Below are 27,465 nucleotides of genomic sequence, written 5' to 3' on the forward strand. Positions count from 1 at the left end.
GCAAAACCAGCCGTAGTAATAAAAAGAAATTATTGCCGTAATCGGATAATTAGAGAACTGGACATTCAAAGAAGAATACTGAAAAAATCCAGTCAGTCTACAATTACGACTTATTTCTATATTACGAAAAAAGGAATTGTACGGAGTTAAACTAGTTGATGAATGAAAAATAAGAATAATTAATGTACCTTATAGTTTTTATCTGGAGTTTTTTGAAGCGCGATTAGTAATGTTTTAGTTATTTAGTGTTTCGCAAGTGTGATAAATACAATTTGAAAGTGTGCTCACAAAAAATTGGAAGTACTGAAGATTATTTCTGGTAAGGACAGTCCTATTAGTTTATTTCAGTGTATGCAGATTTAAGTATTAGTTCCGTTGCGCTGTTTCTAAAATTTAACTGTAGCTTACCATCGAGGCTGAGAGTTGAAAATATAGACATTGAAGTGATATCTACCGTGGTTAGTGCCTGTTACGAGTTAATCGTAGAGTATAGTTGAGAGATACAAGGAAACTGATTAATTAAGAATTTCTATTGTAGTAAATTGAGTATAGGAACTTTGTGATTCTGAAACTGTATTTGTATGTGAAAGTTTGGAAGATTGATTTATTGTGAATGACTTGACCTGATGTACTAGCTTGACTGAGTTGTCATATTTAAAAGTGGAATGCATGTATTTGTTATATAACCATATATTAAATGTTTTGTTTGTTAATTTAAATATTGTGTTTGCCTGAATTTCTTTTTACTGCACCGTTCACAAAAATTCGGATCTTGCGGGAACCCCAAGTAAAAATGATAATAGATGATTCGGCCTAATGAGATGACTGTTAACTTAATTTAGAACTGATCCTACTATTTATATAGACTAATCTAAGAATAGGGTGGCGCAGTATAAATATAAATTTCCCTACTTTTGGATCGGTGATCACTTCGCAATTGGTTATTTTAATTATAAAAGTGACTTGGACTAGATGGTAATTAGAACACGACAGAAAAAGGTCGTCACGACAATACCAATTAAATACTTCAGTTTTGGGCTATCACGATCCCAGGAAAGATTCAAATAATCCATGTAAAGAAAGAAAAAGAGCCATGTGCCAAGTCCCAAACATTCTGAAAGTAAGAGATAATAAGGAAGATGCTGACATCGAAACACGTGTAAGGGCAATCTAAGACACAGGCACGTTGCCTGCGTCTTTGTCTCTTCCTGATCTGCAAAGCTCAGCTGAGTTTCCAGGAACAAGCAATGGAGGTTTTTTTTTTTTTCTTGATTCAGAGCGTAGTTTTAGAAACGACATGTGTGGCGTATCGCTATAATCAATATGTATAGCTGCACGTGTACAGCATAGAACACGTAAATGTTACCGAATAAAATAACCTTGCAGGTAGTTTGTCTGTGTGACACCATGAGTAGATTTTTTGTCTTCTCTTTTTCTTAAGTTATCTGATCTTTTCTTGTCTCTATTGTTCGATCAGCTTGACAGAGATAGTTAAATTTTGTAAGAAAACGTTGGTGGTATGTGGGGGGTGGGGGAGTTACAGCGCTCATAAGATTTAACTATTACACTTAATGTATTTAGAATGCCAGCGTTAAAGCTCATCTTTCTCATAAATCAACACTTTTTTAAATTTTTTTTCAGATTAGCGAAAGAGGGGGATTTTGGAGATTCTATGCTCAACAGCACGTTTTTGTATGTTACCCAAAATACGTGAATCGACATGCAGCATTCTTCTGCGCGTTGCCACGTTAACTGTAATTTGCGAACAATACCGCGTTAGCTTAATAGCATTTTTATTGCAATCATATCTAACGCTTGTTAAAACTACAGCAGATTGAACCACGCATAGAAAAACATACATAATGATTATTAGGATGGTACTTTAATATTTATTACTCTTTCAAAGCAATACTTGGAAGTTTTGCGATATCATCATAAATTTTTGAGATTTTTAGGCGCTTAACGTTTAAACAAAAATAATAAAAGAGATAAATCCTATATGCTGTTGGCAATATGTTCCAACAGTACAGAGGATTTATTTTTATTTATTTAAAGCAATTGCGTAAAATAAAAACAGCTAAATTACTACCATAACGCCGAGAACCGTTTGCGCAATAGCTTTGAAAAACTGGTCGTTACGTTCATGAAAAATCACAGAGGCATAAAGTAGGCCTAACGGTCAATATTAGAGAAAGGCGGAGATTACAAAGATGAGTGTTGACTTATTATTTTCCGTGATACCTGAAATGGATAACGGTTAAAGTTCACAGCTTTCTATTTGTTAGAACACTATTAAAATGTGTTTTCCTCCGTCATGTAGGGTAGTGGCAGATCATTATCATCTTTCTTGATTGTCCATTAGAACGTATTGAACAATTTGTATTTTAATAAATTAGTTTAATCCTTTATCCAAGTGTGAGCAAACAAAGTTTGCGCCTGAAAGTATCTTCAGGACTGGGATAAGGTAATACAACACCGAGCAACTCGTAGCAAAGGTGGACCAAGCTGACATCATTCTTATCTCAGTATCTCCCATAATGCGACAGGATTGATGTTAACTTGGTCCACCTTTGCAACGAGTTGCCCGGTGTTGTACTACCTTACCCCAGTCCTGAAGATACTTTCAGGCGCAAACTTTGTTTGCTCACACTTGGATAAAGGATTAAACTAAACTTATTATAGTCTAACCAAGTGAAAAATAAACTTTCAACGATTTGTATTTATTAAATCCGCCGAGTGTGACGGAAAATAATCTTAAAGAATTTTTTCCTGATTTTTTGTTAAAATAAAGTTCTGTGTGATAATGAGTGGGTTTCTCATCAAAAGAAAATTCTGGTAACACTATTGTTTCTTTATTTTCCTGATGTCAGTTTTTCTTTTTTTCTCTTGATGTGAGTCGTCTTCAGTTAAAATAATAATAATAAAAAATAAGAAGAATAGTACAGTATGGAAAGTCTGAGCTATTTGTTTTTTTATTTAATATTAGCGATATTAAATATATTTTGGCAAAGAAGGAACTATTATTATTATTATTATTATTATTATTATTATTATTATTATTATTATTATTATTATTATTATTATGTGGCATCTCCAAGGAGTCCAAGAACTCATCACGAGATACAGCAATAGCATTTTTATTTTGCGTGTGTTCACTGGCTGATTTGCCTGTATGCGGGATGAAAAAACTTGAGTTTCCGGTATTAATAAAAAAAACTACCACTAATACCTCTGTGACTAATTGCATGCCAAGGTTTCTGTGGTTTATCAGTTCATAAGAAAGATTCCGGTAATTGGACCACATGTTTGTTAAGATAAATAACAATAAGAAACAAGCCCGACAAGTTTCGTAAGTCGTTTGACATACATCTTCGGGGGGTCAAAGGTAACTAAAAGTTTAAACACAAGAAATGAGAAATTATTTAAAATACTTCATTCTATGCAGTTGTCTAACTGTTCATTAAATTGAATACCCGAATGTAGATTCAGTGCAATGCTAAGTTTGAACAATGCTGGATGCTTGCACGTTCTGTTGTTCACGTTCACATTGTCCGAGAACTGACTTGGGTATATTTTTTATCAATGCTGACCAAACTTTGTGTACAATTAGGCCCTGGTTTTTGCTGCATTGCGTTGAAATTCCAAGCCTGTTTGCAGCTTCTTTAAATTTCCAAAATTGCACTGAATCTACATTCGGGTATTCAATTTAATGAACAGTTAGACAACTGCATAGAATGAACTATTTTAAACAATCACATGTTTATTAAGATAAACATGTGATCCAATTACTGAAATCTTTCTTATGAACCTCTGTGACTAATTCACTTTAAGCTAAAAAGTCATTTTTTCCAATTACGCTACGGAGGTAATATTTTGTATGTAGTAAAAAATCGTACGAATTTTGACTCTTAACTTCAATTCTCATTTTTAGAAATAAACTATTTGAAAGAGCGTTTGTTTATTCCTTTTTTAGGCTGGAGTAAGTTAGAGGCAGCAAGGAACTCCGAGTTAAGCTCTGGAAAAAGTGGCAGACCAGCTTGAATAGAGATCTGCTTTACAAATTGTGGACATAAGATGATTGACTCATCCTTTTAAGATCCTATTCAATATTAATTTCAAAAACCTTTTCAAGATGCTAATTACATACTTAAAATTTTAATTAGATATATCATCTTCAACAAGAATTTGACGGGTAATAAAAAAAAATACTAAAATTGAGGTCTGGATTGAGGACAATTTCCGTTGATTCCACAATTCTTCTCTCCAGTTCATTGTAGCATATAAAAATGATTTTTGATTTGTTCTAGATTACTAGATAAGTGATAGAATCTTCATTAATAAGGTGAGTAGAATTAAGAACGTGATTAGACAGTGTTGGCTCTAGTTCTGCCATACGTAATGTCTCTCACATGTTCTTCCATACGCAAGTCAATTTCTCCGCCTGACCAAAACATTGCAGTTATTACACCAAAGACAGCAAACTCCTGGATACTTTAGGATATATATATATATATATATATATATATATATATATATATATATATATATATATATATATATATATATGTATTAAAGCTTTTAAGTTTTAATATATTAAAAATTAAATTTTGAAATGAATTGTGAATACCACTCCGACACCTTTTTTATTAATAAAAGTTAATAAATTAAAATACTGAAGTTTAAAATGTTTTCTATTTTCGAGGGGGCGGTGATTAATACCCTGGGAGGGTAATGGATGGCAATGCTGAACCAATGAAGTTTAACTGAGGTTCGGCTGTTGCTGCTATCCTGGGTAAATGAGTTCGCTCTCTTAGGTTTTGCCCTAAGGGAGCACTTTGAGTCTACGGGGAAAGTGTTCTCCGGCACGGCCCGCTGAGGGGTACTTGCCGGTGAATGAATTATTTTCCTCGGAATGTGAGTGGTTCTGCTCGGTACTCGAGTTTCACTGAGTAGAACCAACGCTGAGATTTGGACGGTCTTTCGCCCACGAATGAGTGGCCTAGAGATCGTCCGATATTTTTGAGATATCACCTTTACTTACACATACGGTAATGGATGGCAATGCTGAACCAATGAAGTTTAACTGAGGTTCGGCTGTTGCTGTTATCCTGGGTTAATGAGTTCGCTCTCTTAGGTTTGCCCTAAGGGAGCACTTTGAGTCTCCGGGGAAAGTGTTCTCCGGCACGGCCCGCTGAGGGGTACTTGCCGGTGAATTATTTTCCTCGGAATATGAGCGGTTCTGCTCAGTGGTCGGGGAGCCCGTCACTGAGTGGAACCAACGCTGAGATTAGGACGGTCTTTCGCCCAATATGGAGTGGCCTAGAGATCGTCCGTATTTTTGAGCTTTCACCTTTACTTACATAGTCGGTAATGGATGGCAATGCTGTAGCCAATGAAGTTTTAACTGAGGCTCGGCTATTTCTGTTACCCTCTTGTCATGATCAGAGCTTTAATAGCTTAATAACACCTTATCCCTACACTGTCCTCTACAGATAACCGGGAAGATGAAAAGCATTCTTGCTTCGCCCTTTAAGCCAGTCCTTAGAAGGTATAAGGTTTTCTAATTTCATTTTCAAAGATTCCACTAAGTTAAAAACATTAGTGTTGACTTAAAAATTTTAGTTTAATTAAAAATGCATACTGAAATCAGCAATCTACAATAAAAACTAATAACACACTTTCACAATAAATAGATATAAAAAGAGGAATCGAACAGAAATATGTATTATGACCATTGTTGTTTAGGATCGTCTCGGAAAAGATCATGCAAAATATCGAAAATCGCTTGCTGTTATCTTATATAGTAAACGTATTTAGCTGTGCCCCTAATTTGATTGTTTCACTTGAATCTCAATACGAACACGATTCCTAATGAAAGAAATGCAATATAATTCCACTGCATAAGAGTGGATTTAGTTGATAACTGATGCCAATTATAGACCAGTTTGTATCTCTGGAGTAGTTCATTAAGATATCAGAGGTTAGTTAAAAATCGCATCCAGAAGTGGATAGATACCATTTGGATCTATGAAAACAACGGAGAATTGTGCCCTTCAATTGAAAAAATCTAACTTCGATTCTCGTCCTGACGAGAGAAATCTTTATATGGGCTTTTTCAAGTGAAAGTGGGTTAGCCGATCTCAAACGAAGTTAGAAGGTTTTCCTTCGGAAAATAGGATTTTTTATCCTGCATGCAGGCAAATTGGCTATAAGAACACGCAATTTACAGATAAATAAATGCTGTTGAGCCTCCATAGCTCGGTCAGTATAGACGAAGCCCTTTGGTTGGAAAGACGTGGGTTCGGTTCCCGCCAGTGATGTGAGAAACCTTTATCTGGTGTCTTTCGACGAAAGGTGAGTTAGCTGGTCTCATACGCTGGAAGAGTTTTTTTTTCCACCGGAAACTCGGGTTTTTCTTCCCCCAGAAGAGGGAAATTGGTCCGTGAACATAATCTACAAACATAGGACACACACCGGGAGGCATAGAGCTAACACCTTATCCACGATACAGTAGCCGATAAATGTAGAAAAATCTTCTCCTTTGGGAAGGAATAAGAAGAAAATAGGAAAAATGCCGTTGTTGTGGCGGTGGTGATGATGGGCGGTAGATGGCATTAACGATAGTGTTGTTGTGTGTGTGTGTGGAGAATTAAGTTGCATTGAAGACAAAGAGATGTGTGTAGCGGAGAACAGTGGAGTCGTCCTCCATAATATTTTTATGGAAGGCAGCACTGACGTTCCACAGTAGAGTGGAAGGGAAGATGATAAAGTGAACAGATGTTATCGTGCGATGGTTCTATACTACTTATTTTCCCACTTTACAACACTTTGGATATGACCCTTGTAATGTCCACACCTGGACTATTATGTTCGGATACGTTCGCCTGTGTTTCATGGAGATGAGGTAACAGTTAGTAGCAGTTGAAAAGGTCCAGCACCAGCTAACTAATCATATGTGGCTTGTGGAACCTTGCATATGAAGAGGGACTGAATGAATGGAGTTTCAAAGCTTAAGATATAGGAGAAGAGTAAAGAAATTATGATGGAAACATGCGAGAAAGAGTTCTTGCAATATTAATAATAGAAATTTTGCATGCAGCACATGGCAGATAAGTCAGAACCGTAGTCATCCCACTTCAGGAAGAATGTGAGGTGAGGTTCAGGTTCTTTTCAAGGCTTGTGTGGTGAATGAATGCAATAAACTCCTTGTGGATATTGTGTCTTCAGGAAATATATTTTCAAGCAGAGGTACGATAGTGACCAAAGAATTACACTTTCCAGGGTTCACTTCGATGAGTCCCTAACTCCTTGAAAGTGTTTTATATTATCATGATATTATTACGGGAGGATCTGGAATGTTGTGATAAACACCTAGAACAAAAATTATATTAAAGCAACTGATATAACCACAAGAAAGAACATACGAGGATATATAAAAATGTAATTTACCATCTGCTAATAGTAAGGTTCTTTCTTGTGGTTATATTACTTGCTTTCATATCATTTTTGTTCTAGGTGTTATGAGAACTTTCCAGACCCACCTCAAATATAATACAATAATATTTAATACAACGTATTAAAGAAAATATATTTTTTAATTATTCGTAAGAATTTTGAAAAATTCTTTAAATTATTTCAGTTAGTTTGATAAAATTGGAACAATATAAAAACACCTATTATTTTCATAAATAAAAAAGTTTATTTTGACTTTGTTGGTGGGGTGGACCGTGAGATGCGGTGATTAATACTCTTAGAGAGTAAATGGATGGCAATGCTGTAGCCAATAGCCAATGAAGTTCTAACTGAGGCTCAGCTATTGCTGTTATCCTCTTGCCATGATCAGAGCTTTAATAATAGCTCAATAACACCTTATCCCTACGCTGTCCTCTACAGATAACGGGGAAGATGAAAAGCATTCTTGCTTCGCCCTTTTAAGCCCACCAATAAAGCCTTATGAAGACTAAGGCTTTATTGGTGGGTGATCAATCGACCGTGAGATGCGGTGATTAATACCCTTGGAGGATAATGGATGGCAATGCTGTAGCCAATGAAGTTCAAACTGGGGCTTGCTATTGCTGTTTCCCTCCTGCCATGATCAGAGCTTTAATAGCTCAATAACCCTATCCTTATACTGTCCTCTACATATAACGGGGAAGATGAAAAGCATTCTTGCTTTGCCACTTTAAGCCAGTCCTTATAAGGATAAAGCTTCATTGGTGACATTGGAGTGTTGCTCTTCAGTCTTGATACCGGCATGATGGTTGTTGTTGCGAAGAATGTTTTTGATTTCAGTGGTGATTAGTGAGTTTTAGATTTTGTAAATCATCTTTGATAGCGGAATACAAGGTAAGATGTAGACTTTTGATGCAATTTTCCTGCCCTTGCCCGTTCTCTTCGCCATTATATAAATATTTAAATACTCTTAAACAGGAACTGTTTAAGTCCCGACGACTTTGTCCAATCTCTGGATAAGAAGCTGGCGCTCGACCTCCTCAAAAAACTGTTGAAGAAATTACAGGTAGAGTGGCCAGGGTTTCTAAACCTATACTCAGCGACAGATGACTCCACAGAAGGGGACAACTCAACACCAGGGGAAGAAGGGAAGATAAACCTGATAATCTCTGCTCCCACACCAAAAGACGATACAGAAAGACATGCTCGAAAAAAGCGTAAAATAGCGGAGACTCAGGTAAACGAGGGGATGGAAGAAGATGCTCCCAACACTGACCTTCCCACATCCAGAAATGAAAAAGTAACGCCAATTGTAATACGGGAAAAAGAACGATGGTGGCCCTCAGGCCTATTATGCAAAACCACCAAATTGCCTGTTCATGGGCAAAAAACGTAGACGACGGAGTTAAAATCCAGCTTGCCACAGTAGGCGACTACAGACACCTCACAAAAACCATGGATGAGTTAGATATTAAATATCATACTTATCACTGAAATCAGAGAAAAACCTAAAAGTTGTACTCAGGGGAGTAACAGAAAACATCTGCACAGATGAAATAAATGAAGACCTCCGCCTCCACAATCTCCTACCTGTTAAAGTCAGCAGAATGTTACGGGCCGACAAGAGTATAATGCCCCTAGTACTCGTAGAGATACCCAACACACACAAGAACATATACAACATAACAACGATCTGTGGTCTGAAATTCACAACTGAACCACTAAGGAAAAGAGCCTCGTCGGGCCAGTGCCATAGATGTCAGAAGTGCGGACACGCACACAAACTCTGCAGAACAGACTACAAATGCCTCAAATGTGGGCAAAACCACTCCACAGCAACCTGCTCAAAATCCAGGACCTCACCAGCCAAATGCGCAAACTGTGGGAGCCCCCCCCCCCCCCACACACACCCGGCAAAGCAAACTACAGAAGCTGCAGTCACTACCCTAAGAACAAAACAGCTACCCAGTTGCCTGACACCAACAAAAGACAACAAAATACCAGCTCTCACAAGTGGAAAATACCAACAATCTGGAAAGTCACCGTCGAAGTAGCCCGCCCATCCAATGACATCCAGCAGAACCAAATTCTTCCAAACATGACAACAGTCATCACAGCCTCATTGGCAAACATGCTTCAAGACTTCGGTAAATCAAACCCTTCACCAAACTCCACAAAAAGATTTCTAAAAGAAACTCAAACCATCTTATCAATGCTTGTTAATGAACAAAACTAGATTATCCCAGACTCACCACAGATCGCCGCTTGGAACGCCAATGGCCTAAAAAACAAGACACTGGAGTTTCAAGAATTCTCTCGCAGATACAACCCTGACATCATCCTAATTAATGAAACTAATCTAAGACCTCCAGACAATCCAAAACTGAGAGGCTACACACTGTATAGAAATGTCCGACTGAACTATAGAGGCGGTGGTACAGCCATATTTATCAGGAACTGCATCAGGCACAATGGAATACTCAATCCCCCAACCTCCAACCTAGAACTCACCGGTGTCGAAGTCCACACAAACTCAACTGGGACACTTAAAATCTACGCCGCCTACAACTCCCCCGCTAAGACCCTGCTATTTTCTGACTAGGATGCTGTACTGGGCATAAATGAATCCATCATCGTCGCTGGGGACTTAAACTCCAAACATCCTTCCTGGAACAGGCAGAACCACAAATAAAAATGGCCGTATCCACTTCAGCTACACAGGATTAAACAACGCTATCGTAACAGGACCCACCGAACCAACCCACCACAGCCCAACTGGCACAGCCAACATCCTAGACATCGCCATCCTATACAAAATCAAATACCAGTACAGCATTCAAGCACTGAACGAATTATCATCAGACCACAACCCAATCCTACTTCACTTAGAGAACAAAGACCAAGCACTTCCCCCCCCAAACCTCCATTGTCTGGGAGAAACTTAGGAAAGCGCTACCAGAACACATTGGTCCGGTTCCCCATATAAAAGCCAAGGAAGAAATAGACACAGAAATAAAGAACCTCACCAATCAAATCAATAAAGCCATAACAACAGCCACAATATCCACGATTACCCACAAACAAAACCGTCTCTCGGAAGAAATCATGGACTCAATAAGGGAAAAAAACAGAAAAAGAAAAAGATATCAAAACACTTGTGTTCCTCAGTACAAAACAGCCCTCATCAGATTAAACAAATCTGTCCGAGAAGCTCTCCAGAACCACAGGAATCAAGAAGCTCACCTCCATCTCCACAGCAGATCATTCCATATGGAAATTCCTAAACAATCTCAGGAACAAGCGCAGATCCCTCCCAACCTCTCCAAGCAGAACAGCACCTTGCATACACAGATGCTGACAAAGCCAAAGCCATAGCAAGAAACCTAGAGAAACAATGGAGTTCTGCATATGAGAACCTAAACATCAGCCATGTATACAAGATCCATCGTAAAGTCAGGTTCACAGTAAATCGTCCCGATGTCAATCCAAGCCCTATAATGCCTACCTCACCTAGCGAAATAATCGGCATCATCAACCATCAGATCAAAATAGCCCCAGGTCCCAACGGCATCACTAACAAAGCCATAGCCCATCTGGCAAACATCATAAACTCCATTCTCAAATGGCAACACTTCCCCCAGTCATGGAAAATAGCTGACATCATCCCAATTCACAAACCAGGCAAAGACCCACACCCACCTGAAAATTACCGTCCCATCAGCCTACTATCCAACTTAGGGAAAATAGCAGAGAAAATCATCTTCATCAGACTCCAAGATCATGTCAACCAACTAAATATCATTCCATAAGAACAATTTGGCTTCCATCAAAATCACAGCACCACCCAACAGATCCATTGACTGGTAGAATACATCCCCACAGGATTTAATTGGAATCAGCACACAGGAGCCGTCTTCCTAGACATCTCAAAGGCCTTCAATAAGATCTGGCACCAAGGGGCCTCCTCTACAAACTTATCATCGCAAACCTTCCATTAAACATGATACACCTGGTTAAATCATACCTCTCAAACAGGAGGATGCAAGTCAAAATCAATGAAACAGTCTCAACTCAACGGAACATCCTCGCTGGAGTTCCTCAAGGATCACTGCTAGCCCCGATCCTGTTCAACATCTATATGGCAGATATCCCTCAAAATCCTCTCACATCCACCATCGCCCTTATGCAGATGACACGGCTATTATAGCCAGATCTCGTCAACCACTTCTCGTTACCAAAAAACTACAAGACACCATCCTGAATCTAGAAAAATGGTTTAAAGACTGGCGACCACAATTAAATCCACAGAAAAGTACAACGATACGCTTCACAAGAAGACGAGCATCCCCCAAAGGAGACATCACCTTGTTCAATTCCAAAATTCCCTGGAAAACTGAAGCAAAATACCTCGGAATAATTCTCGATAAGCGATTATGCTTCAACAGCCACATCAAGAGCACATGCACCAAAGCTTCACGAGTTATCGCCCAACAGACACAGCAAACTAAGCTCAAGAAACAAAATTCTACTCTACAAGACAGTGATCCGTCCCACAGTTATATACGCCTCCCCAGCCTGGAGCGATACCTCCAAGACAAACATCCTCAAGCTACAAAGACTACAGAACAAATGCCTGCGAATGATACTGGACGCCCTGTGGTTCATCAGGAACGCCCAGATCCACCGGGACATAAATATCCCCTACATCTCTCCTGTATTATGCTCCCTAGCAGAAAAATTCTTTATGAAGACATTTACGCATCCTAACGAACTAATACAACAAGGCGGAAACTATGACGGTAATGACAACTGGAAACATAAAAGACTGAAAGCCATCCTAACACTCAACGATGTATAACCACTTCTGCGCACTCAGGGTAAGATAAAATAACTCACAAATAGCTCACATCACTGCTCCCGAAACAGACAACAGGGAATATAAAAAGCATCAAGCTTCACCCTCTGCACCATGTATGTCCCTCGTCCTGCTTTATTGGTGTTTAAGTAAATACCATTTTGTTTTCTGACAACGATTTTATTGACAAACGTAGTTAACTGCAATTGAAATCATATTTTAGGAGGCTATAGATTCATTACAGTAAGGTGTCCCACAGCACACAGTCTACAATACCTAATTTTTCATTCAACTCCCACAATAGTTTTTCTTGTATGTAAATTGACCGTGCTCTTAAGCTGATTTGCCTGAAAGAGAAATGAGACCCCCAAGTTTCCAGAAGACAAAAAGCCTTACTAATCGAGTAAACGATTGGCTAACTCACGTTCATTTAAATAAAATTAAAAAAATTATAAAAAGAGTCTGTATAAAGTTCCCTCTCCCTACGATGAGATCAACACAGGTAATTTTTTAATTGAAGGGTGCAAATGGCCTCATTTGTCTAGTTTACGCAGGCGAGTAGTAGGGTAGGCACTTCTGACAAGATCAAGATCAAGATAAAATAAGGAATCGTGATGTGATTGGTTGTTGATATGATGACGTCATTGTGTGTGTGACGTCATGAGTTCAGAATGTTAGGAATTTTCTGGGGGACCATCTGTGTGTGTGACGTCACCTTGTTTATTTTGTTCGCATATGGAATTATGGGTCGTGTTGTGATTGGTGGGACACTTTGAACAAGATCAAGATAAGATAAGGAATCGTGTCGTGAATGCTTGTTATTATCGGATGTAGATAAGTGACGTCATTTCTTAGTTGTAAATAAGTGACATAATTTGTTAGTTGTAAATAAGTGATGTTATTGTTTTGAATGGAAAAGGGAGATATATTAGTGGATAAGGATTCGTGTCATAATTGGTGGGACACTTCTGACAAGGTCAAGATCAAGATAAGATGAGGAATTGTGACGTATATGTATGTTGTTTTCAAATGAAGATAAGTGACGTAATTTGTTAGTTGTAAATAAGTGATGTTATTGTTTTGAATGGAAAAGGAAGATATTAGTGGATAAGGATTCGTGTCGTGATTGTAGGGATGCTATGAACAAAATAGGGGTAGGGTGAATGGGGGAACGACGTCAGTGTCATGGATGTGTATTGTTATGATTTGTAGATAAGTAAATGGTTTGCGTATGGCATTATGGTGATGGATAGTGATAAAATAAATTTTGGAATGTTTGGAATTTCGCTGCCCCCTCCCCCCCTTCTGTCATGGACATCACGTGGTGTGGTGTGTTCGCATACAGCATTGTGGGTGTATTTAGAGATAAGCAATCGTGTTTGGAAATTTCTGGGGAACATATGTCTCTCTGTGATATCATATGATACTTTGGTTTGCCAATGGAATTGTGGGTGATGTTTTTTGAGATAAGATATCTTGGAAATTTCCCAGGGTGACACACATCCATCATTGTCATCATGTTTTGTCTGGTTGTCTATAGATGGCTGTACTAATTTTCCAATACATTTTGGGGTATTTCTTTCCTGTTAAAGGGTGGGAATTCTTAGAGTAGAGTCGTGATGGCAGCAGTGATTAGGCTTTTCTAAATAATTTAATTATATGCTGGTGTCCCTTAAACACACACACACACACACACATTAGACATTAAAAGTCGCTAATGTATCAATGTTGATACTCTAATATGTACCCTATGATTATTCTTATGGGAAAAAAAACTGTTCAGTATTAGAATTACACTTACCAAAAACATATGAGCAGTGATTATTGAAATTAGAATTATCAATTGTTATGTTCAAGTTAAAAAAAAATTAACTTACATTTATTTCCAGAATGGGAACATCTTGGTACTATCTAGGTTTTCTGAATATTCCAAATTGTTGATTTTTAACATATATTCACAGCACAGAACACAAACACGAGTCTGAAAATGCAGCTGACTTTTTCATTATAGGTTACTTGGGCTAACATATATTCACAGCACAAAAAGACACAAAACATAGGAGTTGAAAGATATTTCTGTAAATAACCAGAAAAGCTAGTTGACTACTTAGTTTAGATTACTATCCGATTTGTTCTCTGTATTAATTCCTTCCCACAGTTGCTCGTACTATGTATTCCCAATCTTGGTGGGAAATTCTATGCGCCGTTTTGTTTAGGTTAAATGTTATTTCCTGTTTCGAATTCCGAGTGCTGTTAGAGTATGGAATTCTGACAAGTGAAGTGATTTTTTTTTTCAAATTGATTGGTTATTTTCTCTATTTTACTTTTAAAATTCAGTTTAACTACATATTCTAACATAATAACTGATCAAAATTAATAAATAAATAAAATGTAAGTGAATTTATTTTCCAACACTGTAAATTTCTCATTAAGTCTTATCTTAAAGATATCTCTCTTATCTGGTACATAGGTGAGAAATCGTGTGTTTAGTTTGGAACTCTTAGTTCCCGTGGGAAATTATTGTTGTAGTAAATTAATGCTTGCATTTATTTTTAAAAAAAAAAACAATATGACTATTAATTTTACCTTCCATTCCTTGTGCTTTTAACCTATTTCTGTAACTGAAATTTATTTATTTTATTTATTTTTTTCTTTAGCATTAGTACTTTCAAGTAACTGATATGATACAAACAAGGTTTGAACTCACCGTAGCGTTTTCTGTTAGAAACTTCTTTTGCCAGCACAACAAATAAGCAGTTATTTCTTAATATTTCAAATGAATATTACTCTGTAATATATACTTTGTTAATTTCTATGTTACTTTTTATTTGACTATAATATTATTAACAAATTGTATTTACTGAATCTAACATATAGAAATTAAATAAAGTGAAAAAGACAGTATTTATTTTTTCTTATTCTTCTGATTTAACATTTGCGAATGTTCTTAGTGTATGATTTGCCACTTGTGTTTACTTGTAATTCATGTGATTTTTCTCCATGTGACATTTCAAAACAAGTTCAACTATGGTTTTTACACAGTTCAACTATGGGACTAACGGAAATGTAAAACTCATTTCCTTTAGTCCAATTGACTGTTGTCCTCTCAGACCGACATTTTTTTCACAGTAGGGATAGTTATATATATATTTTAACAAACTTATTATATTAGATATTCTTTCCAACACAAATAAATAATAATTTATTCTTATTTCAAATGAAAATTAGCTCAGAAAGAAAGGAAGAGATAAAGAAAAATTGTAAAGAAAAAAAAAGTTCACCCTCATATAAATATTTATGATCACAGCAAACAAGAAATTCATCAGCTTTTTCAAAGTTTTGAAATTCATGCGCATACTGTTTTCATCATTTGATATCATTTAAATGAAGAACGGGTCTGGCTATTAAGTTCGTTAATGTTTTTTGATTTTTCTCTTTCAATGGCGAATATTTTTTCATATATATATGCATGTTGATTCACTTGTTATCTGCATGCTATGATACTTTTATTTACTTTTTATTTTTTTGTCACTTTTCAGGTGAAATATTCTCCACTAAAATTCTGCCTATTAATTTAATACCCATTTCCTTTTGCTTCCAAGAGTTGACACAGTTTCACTTGGTGGAGTTTTAAAAAAAAGTCTCTGGTTAGTTTGTAACATGAAATTTCACAAGGAAAAAAAAACGTTATGGTCTGACTTAAATTTGTATAACACATCAACGACACCCAATTTGTTCATTTAAATTTACACATTTTATTTGAGTGAAATATCATTTACAAATTGTATTTACTGAATCTAACATACAGAAAATAAATAAAGTGAAAAATTCAATATATTTTTTGTTCCTTAATCTTCTTATTGTTAAATTTGCACTGTTGTTCAAAGATTCTTCCCATGCTTTCAGAATTGCCATCATGTGGTTTTTGACAATTGACTCTCATCTCAAAGTTAATTTTCATTTGGTGATTGTTGAGAATTTATTACTGTAGTAAAATTAAGGGTGGCATATTATTTTTTTGAAACCAATACATATATTTCTGAGCATTATTAAAGGCACAGAATCTTTCGTTATGTTTCCAAAATCATTTAAAAGTACACGTTATGTTTTCACGTTTTGGGCATCCAATTTCATTTAAATCAAGAACAGGCCTCCCTATTAACCTCGTTACTGTTTTTGATTTTTCTCTTCCTTTGGCGAGTAATATTTGATATTTGCATGATGATTCTATCATCCAATTTCTTAGTTTGTCCAAAGATAGTGAACCAATTTCCCACTCCAGCTGATGGTTATATTTTATTAACCAAGAATTCTGTTTTTTAACTGTTTCAGGTAATTCTCTCAAACTGCAAGGTGATTTTTCTAATGCATATCAGAATAATTCCATCAGAAATACAAATTTCTTTAGGAAATAAATTTGAAGTCTTATTCAAAAGAAATTGTACATCAATTATACCAATGATAACCGAAAATTGGTATTTTTCACCCACTGCAGATTTTGCATAATCGTTTTCTTTCATTCTTCTTCTTACATTACTTCATTTGGCACCACAAATATATAGTTATTTATCATAATAATTATTATTATTTCACTGATTATTAGCTCTTATCTTATATTTTATGTTAACTTTCTGTTACAAAATTCTAAACAATTAGAACTTTTCACAAAGAAACTTTCAAAGAATTTTGTACTCACCCATTATTTTGACATTTCTGAACACAAAACACCACAAAACAATACAGCAGCTGCAGTGGATGAACGATTACCTTAAGTCCAAAGTCCCTCGACCCTATGGTTATTTCTTATTGTACTGTTTACCCTTACTATGCCCTACCCTGACTGTTCCTTCAAAAATGAACCTTTTGTGCAGATGACTCAACAACTTTTTTTTTTCACATGCTGTTGGATACACCGTTGGTGTGTTTTTATATTACTTTGTGTGGGGAAAGGTAAAATTTGTATTTGTGTTATCTGGAGAGTAAAAATATTTTTTCTATACCAAACTTTAAGAGTTTAAGTCACGTTTTTGGTTAATTTTCTAATTTAACAACCAAATTCTAACAGTTTAGATTTTCGATTATGTGAACGAATTGTTTTCGTTCACATAATCGAAAATGTCACATAAATGTCAATAGGTAGCATTAGACAATTTCTAAAATAATCAGTTACATGAATATCAGTTTTCAACACTTTTCCCCCCGTTCCTGGCATTAATTTCACAGTAGCGATTTTTTTTACAATAATTAAACAGAATGCATTAAGGTATAAAGTTACCATACTTATATTTCCCAATGCTCATTTTCTGGTTTGCAAATACAGTGTCTCCGAAAATTATATTTACAACTTTTGTACAATATAAGAAGTCAACCAGGAGGTGTAGAAATACTATAGTTGTCCCATTTTATAAGGAAACTCAGTACCGTCGACAGATTGTAGCATAGAGGCAGCCTGCCTCACGGCGTAGCTTAATAAGGGTGCTAGTTCAGCCATATTGCGGTAGGTGCCGTCGTTACGCGAACAATTCCTGTTAGCGTAGCAAGTGCGGAAAGACGTTTTTCCATTCTTACACTGATTAAAAATTATTTGCGAATAGCAATGACCCAAGAAAGATTGGTTGGTCTAGCAACTACATCGATAGAGGTGGACATACCTTACAATTTAAATTTAGAAGAGCTTATAAACAATTTTATTGCGATATCCCCGTAGAACAAACATTTAATTAATATTATTATTTGATCGATTTGCATTAATGTTTCTCTTGTAATAAAAACAAAATAGCAATTGGAGATTTTCTTATATTTTTTGTCTTATAATCCATCACGGGCGATGTTTAATTGTTTTCCCCAGAGCGCGATCTAATCTGCGACAGCCCTGAGGAAACTCATTAAGGTTTTTCTGAATACCAAGTTTTGACACGTTCTCTCTCTCTCTCTCTCTCTCTCTCTCTCAACTGATCTATATATAACAACTGACCTATGGATCATTATTATACGCTATGACGCCAAAAGTATTGGAATGCCACTGTGAAAAGAAAACGAAAATAAAGAGGACGAAAATGAATAGACGTCAATCTAGGAAGATATACATGCATAAATAATACACAAGTAAGCACCGTCTTCATTTTTGAACGAAAGTGATGCTCGGAGCAGAGCCTAACGATTTCGAAGGTGATAACAAAAGTTATGCCTTAAAAATGGTTATAATGGTGCTTACATCGCCGAAACTGGACTCTGGATGTGATGGACTCTGTAAAACATTTTAGAGCGATGAATCTCGACACTGTTTTTATCGGATGGAAGAACCCGGACCTGAAGGAAATCCAGCAAAGACTATGAGCAGGTCTGCATTATTCCAACAGTAATGTTCAAAGTAAAATGAAAGGAGAGGGTTTATCGTGTTAGAGAGCTAATGCCCTTACTGTGCAACTAAAGCAGGGATATCTTAACATAAACGTACCGATATATGGAATACTGAAGAATAAAACTGAAGATTTAAGATACCATAACACGAATACATGACGGAGTACAAAACATAAATAGAAATTGAGGATATCGAAGCAATCTATAGAATAATAAAATGAAACAGAGAAAACTCAGAAACAAGAAATCATCCTTTGCTAATTATAATTACTAAACGACTAAAGGCTAGTAAGCTTAAAAGACTTACAATTATGATGCTTAACATTGCCCAGCTAGTCATCATGGCGCGGAGGTTCGGAGACGACCTCTGTTAGCAATTACAGAAAGTAAAAAATAAAATATAATAATAATAATAATCAGGTTTTATGACGTATGGATATGCAAAACTTAATAAAGCTATATATAGCCATATACATACACCACAGAATAACAAAAAGAGAAGAGGAATAAGTGTTTAACTTAAATCAATCTACAGAAGGAACTGTCATTCCCATTTAAGAATATAAATTTTTGAATAGGTACAGTATAAACTTTTGAAAAAAGAGCAGAGATATCAGAATCACAATAACGAAGTTATGAATGGTGATATGAACTTCAATACAACTTACGAAAACTCCCCGTGTACATCAAAAATATCTGAATCTATTGGCTGCTACAACTTTGCAAATGCCATAACAGATGTCACTAGACAGGAAATTAAGGAAAGTCTGTGCTGTTAGCTCGTGCATCGATTACATCAACGTATTCGTCCCAGGCAGAGAGCACCACACCTACATCATTAAAAGAAAAGAGGCTGATCATTATTTTATAGCATTAAATATTAAACTTACTAAGACAAAATCGGCGTCAGAGCTCTTCAACCAGAGCATAGATTATATCATAGATCAATTAACAAATCAACAAATCCATAACATAATGAAGTTTATACCTTTCACTAGTCTGTTAAGATATTTGCTATATAAAACTTTTTTTATATCTGCTATGTATATTTTTTACATTATCGTATACATTTTACTTATTTTTATATACTTTTTATATGTACCAGACAGTCAACGGCAAAGGTGGAACAAACTTCAAACACTCCACCGTCTTTTAAAAATCAGTTTATTTTGTTGCCCGTATCCGATATTAAGCTATCTCTTCTTATCAGTTTAATATCTGATACGGGCTTCATCAATCCTCAAATGTTTTCAACTGATTTTTAGAAGGCGGCGAAATGGGTGTAAATTACTCCACCTTTGCTCGAGTTGGCCTTGTGTTGCATTACTTCCAGGGTTAGCTCTCACCAAAATAAATAAATAAATATACACATACATTTTTTCATTTCTGAAAAATAATAAACATAAGTTTCTTTTGTTTACATACATCTCTATTTCTGGACACAATGTTTATAGAAACTGTACATAATCTAGCACAGAATACTGGATCTTTAACAGCTGCTCACTAATCGATATAATCGATATAGGTGACTTTAATAGCTTCAGAAATACGTTCATATCATGACAGTCACTGAATGGTAGGGACTTTTCCCGTCTAAGGTATTCACTCAAAGGTACAGCATACATTTAAAGATACCAAGAAATTATATATTTTATCCATGCTTAATCCTTTATCCAAGTGTAAGCAAACAAGTTTGCGCCTGAACTATTTTCAGGACTGAGCCAAGTCATATATAGAAGCTTATAACTTCACATCACCTACTTTAGGTGTCAACAAACAAACTAGCCTTGAGAGTAGAAGCATTACAGATACTCTCAATGAAAAAATCTTCCTACATACTTTGTAGGACTGCTTCATTGTGATGTGTCACTTCCCATCATTCTGTGCAAGATCTGACTAAGGCAAGTGATGTGAAGTCATAAACTTTTATATACGAGTTGCCCCAGTCCTGAAAACTTGTTTGCTTACACTTGGATAAAGGATTAAACCAAGTATATAATTTCTTGGTATCTTTAATTTATAGTATAACCAGTGGTGAGCTATGGAAATTTTAACAAAGGGTTCGCATCGTCGAGCAAAAAAAGCCGTATTTCACACAAAAACTTTTATTAATACAGCTTGTGTACAAATGCCAATCAAAAAGTATGAGGGAACAATCAACCTGTAAAGGCTATCATTTTTAAACAAATCTTTCATGATCTAAACATGAAATATTTGCATACAATCATCTGTGTTAATTTATCTTACATAAGAAAAACATTTTTTAACTATCAAAATATAATAAGAATAAAATCTTTTATAATCGCACATATGAAATAGTCCGCATTTTTTATAAAGAAAATAAATTTCTTTTGTTTGCGATAGAAGTTTTTATGACAAACAATCTATAAATAATAAATAAATATTATCTAAACACAATAATATTGAAGAGCCTGTGTAGCTCAGTGGATGTGGCGCTTGCACACCACGGCGCTTGGCCGCACGAAGGAAGACTTGGTTTCGAGTCTAGTCGGCGACTGGAGGAAATTTTTCTAAGCCTTTTTTCGACCGGTTCCCGAGTTAGTCGATCTCTGGCACGGGCAAGCGGATTTTTCCTCGGAAACTCGGGTTTTTCGTCCCGTAAACTCAAGAAAATCGACCGTAGAACCCACATTATTTCAGACATTAAATATATTGTGTTAGGGTTAGGGACCACGAGATGGCGGCACATTTGAGCCGTCTCTCTTCACTGTGTACCGCTTAATTAGTGATAGCCTTGGGCCATCTATCTCTGATTGGTACCAGTGGAAATTGAACTGCCCACTCAGTCTCCAAAAGTTAGATAGGGCTAAATGGCCTCGCCGTATACGGGAATAAAAAGGCGTTAGCTGATTAAGGAGTTGCTCCTAATCTGAAAAACTGGTATAATAATATTGAAGTACGTTATATTTCTCTTTGTTTTTATATACTTCAAGTGATAATCAACAGTACCAATCAAGGGGCATTATTTTATAGTTCTCTTTATTTATATGCGATTACCAAAAGTGAATTCTTATTTGTAAAATTGTAGTAACAGTAACTATAATATTTTATTTAATAAAATTACTTTGTTTGGTTACCGTATGAGTTTGTCGCTTAATATATTTCAAAAAATTATGTTTTTTTGTTTGAAAAAATAAAAAAGTAAACAAGAACAAGGGCTCTCAAATTTGAGAAAAAATTAACAAAGGGCTTAGGCGAGCCCCTTATAGTATAACCAAGTGTAAAAACTTCCAACAAAGGTATAGCATGGCCATCATCAGGGCTCTCAAGCATATCGGTCGCTAGATGGCGCCATCTTTCATATTTGAAACAGCATTCTGCAAAAGGGAGGGCTCTAAAACATCGCGAAACTTCACATGTGATCTCATAAACTCTAAGGTACCTGAAGCAAATAAGGCCCGCCTTATTTAAAATTTGAATAAGACAATTGTTTAGATTAATTGAAAGAACAGTGTTCATATTAAAGTTTGTATTATCACTAATTGAAAGAAATACAAATAAGAACAATTCTTGCAGTAATTTATATTTTAACCAAGTCTTTGAAAAACACCTTGTGTGGGCCTTATTAAACAATAGAAGTTTAATAAAGCCCTTGAACAAAATTAAATATTTAAAACAGAATATAACAATTATTTTTAATTATTATTAATTTTAATCCTGATTATTAGCTTAAGAACAATCACAAGGGTATACAATACGCTACATTCTTCTTTGGTGAGACCAACACACTCTTCATGGTACCATTTAAGACACCGTGTGCATTGCCTCATATTAGCAACCTTTTCTTCTCTGCATCCATAGCAATACCACCCCTCTTTTGATACTCTGTTTGTTCCTTTATTTATTTATTTTATTTTATTTTTTTTTTTTTTGGTTCTTCCTGCTGTTTTTTTAGTGGCAGCCTTCTCTTTCTTACTATCCTTTTCTTTGAAAAGATCTTTGGTCACTCTCTGGCCCTTATAATTTAACGCTTTTCTTCGTGGTGTTGCCTTTACAACTGCATTATTTGACGTTGGCATTAACTCCTGAAACGATGACTTCAAAGAGTTCTTCGTTTTTAGATTTGCCAATGGAATCTCATCATCGGAGTTGTATCTGAATCACAAGATGGAGGATTAGGATATGTTCTTACAGCTCGAGCAGGATTCAAAAATTGAGCTTTACGTTTAGAAATTGTTGGGTTTCTCTTTAAAAATAACTTCAACCAATCTTTTCCTGCGAAACCACTTTCTTTATTGAAATTATTCCAAATTTTATTTTGTTTACAAAATATAAAAGTTTGCCTGCGTATAGCTTTCGGAGTTAGAGGGACGCTAATTGAAGCAAACTTGACTATTCTTTCTACCAAGTTCTTCTCTTGTTCTTTTGTTAGCACAGTATTTCTTCCTAATCCTTTCGTCGTCTTCTCTGTCTTTAAATGGTTCCTCAATGTTCTTCTAGGTACTCCATAGAGTTCTGATGCTGCACGTTGGGATAGTTGGCCTCTTTGCGCAGCTTTCATAGCTGCTTCTAGTCTTTCATCAGTTCAAAGACCCCGTTTCTTCTTAACTTCTGATATTTTCAGAGGCTTTTAGCAATAAAATAAGTAACTATTATGAGCAATCACCCAAAAATACAATCATAAATTATAGCAGTTTAATAAGGCCCATCAACAAATTTACTGGGCCTTATTAACCGCCGCGAACTAGATTAGATCACATCTATTTTGACATAAAATATGAATTCAAATCAATTAAAACATTTTTTATCATAAAACTGAATGTTGAAAGAACAATTTAAATATAAAAACAATGCGAAAAGAACAATATTTTTAATTAAAACTTACGAACTATCGACGTAATATTATTAAACGGGAAGACACAACCACCTCCCACAAAGGTCTAGGTCAAACTGACACAATACAGTCGCTGGACAATATGGCGCCACTGATTTGCCATTGTATTGCGTCCTTTGTGTGTGTGTGTGTGTGTGTGTGTGTGTGTGTGTGTGTGTGTGTGTGTGTGTGTGTGTGTGTGTGTGTGTGTGTGTGTGTGTGTGTGTGTGTGTGTGTGTGTGTGTGTGTGTGTGTGTGTGTGTGTGTGTAAGAAACCAAACCGGCGCAACTTACCGTAAATGTGATTTTTTAAAAAACGGGCCTTATTTACCTCATTACAAATAAGGTAAATAAGCATTACAAATGCATTACAATGTAAAGAAGCATTACAGATACTCTCAATGGAAAAATCCTCCTACATACGTTGTAGGACGGCTTCATTGTGATGTGTCAGAGCTTCCCATCATTCTGCGCAAGATCTGATAAAACTCTGCACTTTTCTAGGAAAAAAAATCTCTCGGTATAGACAAGGCTTACTACTAAAATTTCCTAATGTTTCTGTAAATTTCCATATTCTTCACACAGTATGTGTAGAACTTCAATGGCTTTCTACCCATATGACACCATTTTTCATGAAGCGTATCCCAAAGAAAGGCTTATAGAACTGAGAAATTGGCGATCTATCTCCATTATAAACACTGCCTGTAAAATAATGTCAAAAGCCGTTGCTAACAGATTCAATCCTGCTCTAAACGAAATAATAGATATAGCGTTATAATAATAGTAAAACCATGAATCTTGTAACCTAGACCAAGAAGATGCCTACAACTGCATTGAACACCTTTACTTCTATAGGTGTTTGAAAGTCTTCGGATGTGGCCCTGGGGATCATTCGAACTATTAAGATGTTAAACCAACTCTCATTTCTACATCAAGATGCAATAACAGACATATCCAGCAGAGGAAAACAAGCCATTTTTCTTTCTGGTTCCTTTACACCATCTCCATAGAAGTTTTCTGTGTCAAGCAAACATGTTGACTAAGTCCTAAACTTAATTGTCATATCTTTATTATATATTGTATTACGATTTGAGATTATTCCATTTTTATTTATATATTTTAAGATAAGATGTCAACGATTTCAGTTTTTGATATTGACATTTAGAGATAAGGAAAACTCAAACCACAGATTTAAGTTTCATTCTTTGATATATTTATTTTAATCATTATTATTTTATTGATTTATATTTTTTGCTTTATCATTATTATATAATTTATTTATAATTTATTTTTATTTATTTTATTTAGTATTTATATAAATATTATATATTTTGTTAATTATTATAATATTATCTTTATTATATACCAGTGGCAGCTTATGCATAACCATTACGACACTGCACCCCCCAAGGAAAAAAAAAAAAAAAAACGAAAAAATTAAAATTTGTTTGTGTTTATAAATAATAACAATGCTTACAACATTATATAAATGCAATACAACATGTTAAAGGTTCCAGCTTATGTTTGTTTCGACATTGATTGAATAGGTAATAATTGGAATTGTTCGATTAACGCTTTAGATTACGAAACAAATGCACTGCGATCTAACGCAGTGTCGAAATTATCACGTTCGGTCACTTACGGCTAGACTCGGCGATATTTTTGCACTTGTCACTGCACGTAACAAGTAAATCCGACACTACTCAACGAGCAGTGTCGCTACTGATAAATTGTATGCTTGCGCGCGTTATTTCTGTGAGATATGTATGCGATTTGATTGATATTGATTATATGGTGAGGGTGAAATATTTTTGACAAAATATTTCACTCTCGCCACGAAAAAACACACACACACACTAATAATAATAATAATAATAAAAGTTTCGTATCTCACAGAAATAACGCGCGCAAGCATACAATTTATCTCGACACTGCTCAACGAGCGGTGTCAGATTCACTTGTTAAGTGAGTGGCAAGTGCAAACAAATATTTCGTTTGCACTTTCGTCTCAAAATTCTCGAAGGATGTAAATTTACATATTCTCGAATATGTAACTTTACTTATTCATTAGTTACTGATTAGGAAAAAATGAATTATTTTTCTTATTTTGTATATGCAGCACACCCACTTAAAATTTTCACCTCCCGCCACTCTTATATGCTATATTATTATTATTATTATTATTATCTGAGACCTCCAAGGAGTCAATGACTCATCGAGGGAGGCTGTAAATTACCCAACCTATTATCTGAGACCTCCAAGGAGTCAATGACTCATCGAGGGAGGCTGTAAATTACCCAACCTATTATCTGAGACCTCCAAGGAGTCAATGACTCATCGAGGGAGGCTGTAAATTACCCAACCCAGCTATCATACCTTCCCTAAAATTCATTTACACTAAATGCACTAACTACCCGTAAGGGCAAATTATTCCACTCCCTCACTGCTCTCTGGGAGAAAAACCTAGCTCTTACCCCTTCCTTGATTCATCAGATGATATCCTGTAATACCTATTCAAAAGTTTATAGATCTCTATCATATCACTCCTCTTTCTCCTGTTAACCAGTCTGTAATCCACATACTCGCAATCTGTCCTCATAATCTAAACCCATAATCCGGATATAATCTTTGTAACTCTTCTTTGCACCCTTTCTCGATGCTGGACTTAAGTCATCTGATATCATTAGTAGTAATCCTCCTCCTCCTCTCCTATCTCTTCTGCCATTCCTAAAAATAGTATCCATTACACTCGATTCCACTTGCTATATCTGATTCACTAATGCCAACAATCTTAGGCTACATCGCATTCAATAAAGCAACAAACCCAACCCCTTTGTTTCTAATGCTCCTGGCATTTGTGTATAAACATAATAAATTACGACCTAGCCTATTCTTAGAATTAGACATGCAATCTATTTGGTCTTGTTGTAGAATTTTCTCTTTTTCCCTCCCCATACATACTTAAAAAGGTCCGAACCCAAAACATATTTTTCCACTTCTTCGCCACATACATAACCATGTTCAAAGGCATTTATATCTTTATCAGGTTTGTATACCATAGCTGAATTTTCACACACATTTTTCTCATTCTTCCTTTGATGATCTAGCTTCCCTGACTCACTGCAGTAAGTCTCACATCAAGAAATAATTTCTCCAGGCTTCTGATGCCACATGAATTCAAATGCAGGCCATCAAACACATCCCACACGTCTAAAAACTCACATTCATATTAATATTTAAGATGATCTCTTTTTATGAATATTTTTTAAAATAAGATTTCAATAACTTAAATTTTTGATACTGATATTTAGTGATGGGGAAAAAAATCAATTGCAAATTTAAGTTTCATCATTTTGTTGATTTATCTTCATTTAGTTTTATGATTATTATACAAGATGTTAATATTTATATTGCTATTTATGCTTTATATCATATCATATTATTAATATTTAGGTTAATATTATATTTTTTAATTCTTATATTATTATATCTTTATTATATATTATACTAACATTTAAGGTAATTCCTTTTTAAATATATATTATAAGATAAGATGTGAGTGACCCCCAATTTTTGATATTGATATTTCGTAGAGGTAACTCAAACCGAAGCTTTGTTTTATTCCTCTATTTATTTATTTATTTTATTCATTTATCTTCTTTCAGTTTTATGATCATTATATAATATTTTTATGTGTAATATTTTAGTGCGTACCTATTTGTTGCTGAATTAAACTATTTATTTACGAATTTGTGAGTATTTCTTTCATATCTCATATCACACTGCTTGTCACAGAATTGCATGAAAATTCATCAGACAGTTTTTTGAATTATTGTGATTTTACTCTAATGATAACAAGAGTCTCCGTAGCTCAGTAGGTTTTGACTACCTTCGGTTAGTGGGAGCTGAATTCGAACCCTGTGTAGGACGTAAAGAACGTTTATCATGATTTTTCAATGGAAGG

The 27,465-nt window shown here is 35.4% G+C and overlaps 1 non-coding gene across 1 annotated transcript; it reads left to right on the plus strand.

The window, feature by feature from the left end:
- Positions 1–19,831: 19,831 nt before the first annotated feature.
- Positions 19,832–20,016, plus strand: LOC150094768 (U2 spliceosomal RNA). The gene has a single exon (XR_016550212.1). It is a non-coding gene; the product is annotated as a U2 spliceosomal RNA (small nuclear RNA).
- The last annotated feature ends 7,449 nt before the right edge of the window (positions 20,017–27,465 follow it).

Source organism: Typopeltis vanoorti, chromosome 21 (genome assembly GCF_054136105.1).
Source record: "Typopeltis vanoorti isolate ZY-2024b chromosome 21, IOZ_Tvanoo_1.0, whole genome shotgun sequence".
Taxonomy (NCBI): Eukaryota; Metazoa; Arthropoda; class Arachnida; order Uropygi; family Thelyphonidae; genus Typopeltis; species Typopeltis vanoorti.